Here is a 7,937-nt window from a genome sequence, read left to right on the forward strand (position 1 = left end):
GCTGTGGAGGGCGGGGCCAGAACTGACCGGGGAGCGGGCGAGGAGAGGCGGAGGGCGGGGCTTGAAGGAGCCCTTCCGGGGTGGGAGGGGCCAATCTTAAAGGGCCCCCCACGCCTCCGTCAGCGTCCGCAAACTCTGCTTAACAGGCTTTACCCCCAGCTGTTTATTTTTCAAATTGTCAAACTTTGAGAAAAGTTGCAGCCGTGGTAAATACCCGTGTGCCTTCCATGAATTGCTAATACTTTGCTGCATTTACTTAATTGCTCCAGGATCCACTCTTTACACCATACACAAATAGAAACTCCTGAATGATGGGCCTCTAAATGTAAAAAACAGAAGTGCATATGCAGAAGAAAATACGGGAGAATTCCTCCACAACTTGTATGTGAAAAAATACATACATGTCTAACTACATACATACATACATTTAAGTCTATCTATGGCTTAAAATTCAGATGTAATAAAAGATTTATACAATTGACTATATAAAGTCTTCTGTAACTTTTACATGCGGAAAACACCATAAGCAAAGTCAAAATATAACTGACAAACCAGAAGAAAATATTAACAACATATATCATAGATAAAAGGCCAATATCATTAATATATGAAGAATTCTTTAAATTTGAGGGGGGAATGTGAAAATCAGATAGAAAAATGGACAAAAAATATGAACAGACAGTTCATGAAAAAATGATCGAAAAATTATCCTTAAACTTAGGGAAAATGCTCACTTCGTTGACCATAAGAGAAACGCAAATTATAGCTACATTGAGAATGAAATTCCATAGAAATACACACCAGAAGTTTTGAGTGTGTGTGAAACTGGGGAGATTGGAATGAGGTCTGTAATTTAGTTAAAAGTGAGGTGTTAATGTCAATATCCTGATTGTGGTCATTATATATTGATTACGTGGGATGTTATCTTAGGGAGAAGCTGGATAGACTGCACAGAAAGTGTACTACTTTTCAAAAAACTTAAAAGAAATGATTTCTCACCCGTCAGATTAGAAAAAATTAAGAAGCTTGACAACATACTCTCTTGATGACCCTGGGGAAATGGACATAGGTACATGGCTGGTAGGGATACTAAATGGAGGGGAAATAGATAGTGTCTTTTAAAAAACTTCACATGCATTTACCTTCTGATCTAGCAATCCCACCTAAACATTTACACATAACATTGTTCACCACAGCACTGTTTGTATTTTTGAAATACTGGAAACACCAAAATGCCCATATGTAGGAAATTCATTGAGGAAGTGATCAACCCCACAATGGAGTATAATACAGCTGTAGAAAGGAAGGAAGGAAGGAAGGAAAAGGAAGTTTTCTATAAACTGGATTGGAGTGATTACTAAGACATAGTGTTCATTGAAAAAAGCAAAGTGTGAAAAAGTATATATAGTACACTTTATTTTGTGTAAAAAATGAAAGGAAGATACAATGTACTTAAATCTTCTAATTTTTTTCAAAGGAAACACAGGCTGGATAAAGCCAAAACTAATGAAATTAGTTCCCCCAAGGAGGTGGGTGAGAATGTCCTGGGAGGGTTAGGAGAGAGAATGACATGTCTATAAGGATATCTTTTTGTAGTTTCCTTTTTTAAAATTTCAGTATCATTAACCTACAGTGTTCTCTTTTGGTACAGTTTTGACTTTTGGAAATGTGTTGATATTTTGCATAGTTAAAAAAATTCGAATCAACACTTTGGGGAAATTCATAAAAAGGAATGCAAGCAGAAACGAACAAACTTGACTGATTTCAAATAAATCACAGACACACACTGAATGAATCTTAAACTCTGTGTCATAAGTTTGTTTTTCCAAAGTGGTATTCTGAAACTGTTCTCTGTGTAGTGTGGGATTCAGCAAATGAATAAATGTAATGCTGATTTGGGATCCAGGTTTGTTCCTCAGATAAATACAGATATTGGAGAGCTAGAAGCCTTGGAAGGTTATTGTGGCAGTGGGCTGTATTGGAAATATCAGGGTGAACTCGTGGTTTTTCAGATATAAACAGAGAAATCTACATACACAGTCCCTTGCTCTGTCCAATTAAGAAGCCACAGGGGCAGTGACACCCCCGTGATAAGGAGCACACCTTGTGCCCAAATCCACCAAAAGGTGTCGGGACTCCACAGAGAAAAAGTTAACTTCAGAGCTGACCCAGGGAGAGTATAAGATCAGCCTGGAATGTCTTGTGCCCAAAACCATGGAGCTACTCAAAGAAGGTTGGAGTAATGTCCAAAGGGCAGGAGCCCGCTTGCCGAGGCTCCCATTGGTTAAAACCAGGACAGTTGGAACATAATAACAGGGATGGAATTAAATAAAATCCATGAGGCTGAACTAAGAACACTGGCCCCTTGACCTTGGTCTTCCCAGCCTTCTGAAACTGCGAGTAACAAATGTGTATTGGATAAGCCGTAAGCCATGACGTTGCAGCCGAAGTTGACTAATACACTGAGTCACGTGGTAGTTCTATACGTAGCATTTTGAGGAATCGCCAACCCGTTCTCCAGAGCAGCGGAACTGCTGTACATTCTCACTACTGCTGGAGCATTCCATTTTCTCCACGTCCTCTCCAACACTTGCTATTATCTATCTTTGGAAGCCATAGCCACCCTTCGGGGTGTGAAGAAGTATCTGAGAGTGTTGACTCCCATTTCCTTAATGACGAGTGATATGCTTCTAGGCCCTTTGTATGTCTATTCCAAGAAATGTTCACCTGATCCCTTGACTAGATTTCAATGCATTATTTGCCTTTTCATTATTGAATTGTAGGAGGTTTTTGTACGGGTGCTAAACCCAAGTCCTTTATCAGATAGAAGATTTGCAAAACTTTTCTCCGCAGGGGAGTGTGGAGCAGAGTGAGATGTGATCTGATTTAGTATTTTGACAGGGTTCCTTTGTTTTGATTGGACAGGGAGAGGGTTTGAAAGGATCCGTTGAAGGTGGGTTGGTGGACAGTGAACTTTGGGAACCATGGGGAGCTGTGGATGGTGTTTGAGCTGGGGAGTGACGGCAGTGAGGAAGGCAAACAGACTCAGGTTCAAATCCCAGCTCTGTCATTTGCTGGCTGTGTGATCTTAAGAAAGTGTCCTGACCTCTCTGAGCCCAACTGAAAGGAGGATAATAGTCATATCGGCTTGTCCAGAAGTTTGTGTGTCATCCTGGCCACTACATCCTGGGCACTACGTCCTACCTCATAATACCGCCTCCCTGAGCCACCCAGAAGGGGCAGACCTCATGTCTCAGGATCCTGGCCTGCCCCCCACACCCTGGCCCCTATCCAGTTGCTCACCTTAGCATATCCAGTTTTGAGGTCCCCACCATCCAAGGCAGCCATTCATTCCAAGAACATGGGGCTCCCCATCCAGAAAGGACACCGGTCAGGCTCAGTGATGGTCCAGCCTGTGTTAGGCAAAACCCCTGCTGTGACAGCTGTGTCCCAGCCTGGCCTTTTGATCCTTCCCATGGGCCATGTGATCCCCTGTGACTACTGCTGGTCACCTCGGGTGTGCAGCATGTGACCACAGAGCAATTCCATGTTCCTGTAGACTCGACCCCTAATAACAACATCTGACATCCCCCAGCTGAGCGCTTATGAATTCCAAGCATCTGATGTTCACCTAGTCCTTCAATCTTGGCAATAAGCCTAAGAGATCCAAGAGCCCTGAACCCTATTTGAAAGGTGGAGACCCAGCGTCCCAGAGGAGAAGTAACTTCCCCCAGGGACAAACTCAAGTAAGTAGGGTAACCGAGTCTGGCTGATTCAAGATGTACTTCTTACCCACGACATATTGGGGGGATCCCAAAATGAGCAGAGCTCTCACACACAGAGTCTCCCCAAAACGGATTGAACAATGCTGTTTCATACTGGTAACAAGGACAAGAGCCCCACAGAAAAAACATTCCAAAGACGTGAGCCAGCAGTTCATGAAAAGAAAATGCAGGTAGCCACAAGCCTCTGAAAATGTGCCAGCCTTGCCCACAGAGAAAAAATACAAATTAAAGCAATGATGAGAAAGTAAATCTCCCCACACACACACATTGGGCTGGTAAGGGTTAACAAAATTGTCAAAAATCAGTGCTGGGGAGCATGCAGGGAATGCACACTCCCTGACCCCTGACATTGCCAGCGGGACTGTGGGAAGTATCTGCTGGAGCCTTTTAACATTTAAAATATTCATGCCCAAGTTGATCTGCCTCTGCTTTGGGGATTCTGTCCAACAGAAATAAAAATGGTTGCACCAGAGGAAATGTCTGCAATGATGTTTATAGAACATTGTTGATATGGGGCAAAAACCCAGAGGCCCACCAATGCAGGAGTGTTTGCAAAGTTACAGTGCCCTTCTTTGTCCAAAAGAATATTGAACAACTATTACAAATAATGATTGTAGACTTAAGTGTCCCTGTGTGAGGGACACCCATGAAATGTCATTAATTTTTTTTAAATGCAAGTTACAAAATAACATCCACATCATGAGTCTGCCCTATAAAAATTTTATGAAATCCAAGTTGGGATACCTATATGAATATATTTGCATACACCAGCTCCTAACTGGCTGTCTGGGGCAGGGCAGGGGCAGGGTAGAAGGGTGTCGGGTCCTTAGAAAGGGTTGGGAGGGCAGAATGAATTTCATCATTTATTGAATTGGCTTTCACACTTCAACTGCCATTCTTTCGCTGTCCCGGTAGTGAAAGAAAAGACGGAATGATATGTGCAAAAACGCACATGGTGGGGCACCTGGGTGGCTCAGTGGGTTAAGCCTCTGCCTTCGGCTCAGGTCATGATCTCTGGGTCCTGGGATGGAGCCCTATGTCGAGCTCTCTGCTCAGCAGGGAGCCTGCTTCCCCCTCTCTCTCTGCCTGTTGCTCTACCTACTTGTGATCTCTGTCTGTCAAATAAATAAATAAAATCTTAAAAAAACAAAAACGCACACCATGACTCCTTTCCCACCTTGCTCCTTGCCCTGGCCCAAGCAGTCCCACTTCCTGGTTTACACCGATGAAGGTCGTAGCTATGTGTCAGCTTGGCTGGGCTATAGTCCCTGGTTGTTCCATCAAGCATTTGAGCTACTGGTGGCCATGAAGGAGTTTTGTAGATGTGATTAAATCTGTTGATTTCAAGCAAATGAGACATCTTGGGTCACCTTGTCCTGAACCAATCTGTTGAAAGGCTTTAAGAGCAGAGCTGACACTTCCCCCAAAGAAGAAATTTTACTTGTGACAGCTCATGCCCAAGACTTTTCTGCCAGCCTGCCCTCTGGATTTGGGACTCTCCCAACCAGCCCCCCACCCCTACCCCACCACCAGTCTTATAAATCCACTCCTTACAGCTCATCTCTGAATTTCGATCTTCTCCTGATTGTCCTACTGGTTGAATGCTGGCTGACACCACTGTTGCCAGACTGTTAGGGGGTTTTAACTGTCGCACAGCTGTAGACGTGGCTGTCCTGAACACTTGTGCGTACGGCATGGCTCACATCTTCTCTTCTTCACTTTAGAAAAGTCCCGGAGCAAAGGCATGTGTGTTTTTGTGGCTCCTAAGATGGGCAGCTATCAATTACCGACTCACTTTCTACAAGGATGATTCCAATGGGGGACTCCCCCTGGCAATGTCAATGAAGGCACTTCCTCTGGAAATTGGGCTGCCATGAGAGATAGTGAGCACCCCGTCCCTGGGGGGAGGGGATTAAGCAGGTATGATGTGACCATTTGCTCACTCCTAGGGCAGCTAGGCTCAAAAGGGAACTAGGACTGTTTGCAGGTAAGACTCAGGCATCCTGAAGGAACTTTCCAAGTTTCTGGGCCTCTTTGATTAAGACTGAAATTTCTGGTTCCCTGGTTCCTCTTTGATATACCCCTTCAAGCCTTACCACTTCTGCTCATGTTCCAAAAGAATTTGCATTATTCTGGGTTTCTGGGTGTTGGGCAGAGCTGGCCTTATCTTTGAGTGATGCAGTACACTAGGTCCAGGGTGATAAAGCGGACTCACTTGAGGTCACACAGACGTAGGTGCAAATCCCGTCTCTGCCACTTCCCAGTGGGTGCCTTGGGGCCGAGTCACTTTATTTCCTGAACCTCAATTTTCCTGCTCTCGGAAATGGGGATTACTGTAGTCCTCATCCAATGGGCTGTTAGATGGGACAAGCATGTGAACACTCCCTACAAATATAAGTCTTTAATAAACAGTCCTTATTTATTTTTATTTGTTTGGGGTTTACTCATAAGATGCTAAGGATGGGACCAGCCTGCGTGTGATGCTGTAGGCAGCTGTCCATCCGGTGGGATTTGAGGGTCCTTTCTGCTCCTACCTCCAAAAGTATAACTCCCCTCTTCTGCTATGTTGGCCACTTCCATATGCACCATTAGTCACCTCTGTGGAGTAAAGCAGGCTGGCACATAGCACTTTCCAGATATGGTCACATTGAGAGCTCACACATCACACACTCTTCCTATGGCATGACTTTGACGTATTTCCCCCTGAGAGGTGGGGTCTGTTTCCTGTCCTTGAATCTGGGTGGACCTTCGCCTACGGTGTGACACACTGTCACTTCCACAACCAAGTCTTAAAAGGCAATGTCGCCACTGGCCTGTCCCTTAGAACCTCACCCACATAGCCTGAGCTGCCCCCGCCTCTGGCCATGCCATCTGGGGAGTCCAGCAGCCTGCAGCCGCCCTGCTGCAAGAAAGCCCAGAGACCAGCTCATGCAGAGAAACCCCACGCAGATGCCCCAAGACCCCATGTAGAAAGAGGAACAGGCAGCCCCTAGTCACCCCAGCCCAGCTACTGCTGGATTGCAAGCATGTAAGAACCCGCTCCAGGGCCACCCAGCAGAGCCCTTCCTGAATTCTTGCCTGGGGGAAGACTGAAATCCTTTATATACAACCAACATTTCCACCTACTGTGTGTCAGACCGTGTGGCAGGTCCTTCTACCCTCGGCAGTAATAACAATGGTGATAATAATACCAGTAGCTTCTGCACACCCAGCTTTTGCAAGGACCGGGCAGCGGGCTGTGGGGTTTGTGTGTATGATCTCAGTGCATCCTGACAACAGCCCTGTGAGTGCCCTGCAGGTGCTGTCCTTAACCCCATTTCCCAGATGAGGACACTGAGGTCAAAAAAATTGAATGAGGGGCGCCTGGGTGGCTCAGTGGGTTAAGCCGCTGCCTTCGGCTCGGGTCATGATCTCAGGGTCCTGGGATCGAGTCCCGCATCGGGCTCTCTGCTCGGCAGGGAGCCTGCTTCCCTCTCTCTCTCTCTCTCTGCCTGCCTCTCCATCTACTTGTGATTTCTCTCTGTCAAATAAATAAATAAAATCTTTAAAAAAAAAAATTGAATGACTTTTCCAAGGTCAGGTAGCCAGGAAGTGGCAGAGTTAGGATCTGAACCTGGATTGGGTGACTTCTGAGGTCTTCCTATGACTCTGTAATGTCAAAATGGCCTTTCCCAGACTGGAAAATTGACCATAACCCAGAACATGGCCAACCAGAGCAAGGGGAGGTGGGGGCTGTGTCCCAGGCAACGTTTGTCTCTCCTCTCTGTCCCCGTGATCATTTTCCTCCCTTGACTCTGTCCTGGGATCTCCCAACACACATTCATCACCCCCTCTACCCCCCAACTGCCCTAGGAGACAATGAGATAGTGATCCACTCGTCCAGCTGACCTAGGATGGTGAAACTGAGTTCTTATGCTGGCTGGGCCACTGAGTACCAGTCAGGGCCCCTCAGGGAAGGACTTTGGCTCCAAACTCAGCAAGTTTGGAGAGACCCACCCCAGAGCGGGCTCAGTCATTGCGGCGCACAGCTGCGGGCACCCTGTGCTCATTGCCTGAACAGGCGTGCAAGTGAGCTTGGCTTTCGCCCTGCTCTGATGGGCTCCCCGCTGATGGGGTATCAGGCATGCGGGTTCCCATATTGCAGAATGCATG

Source organism: Mustela lutreola, chromosome 11, assembly GCF_030435805.1.
Source record: "Mustela lutreola isolate mMusLut2 chromosome 11, mMusLut2.pri, whole genome shotgun sequence".
NCBI classification, from domain to species: domain Eukaryota; kingdom Metazoa; phylum Chordata; class Mammalia; order Carnivora; family Mustelidae; genus Mustela; species Mustela lutreola.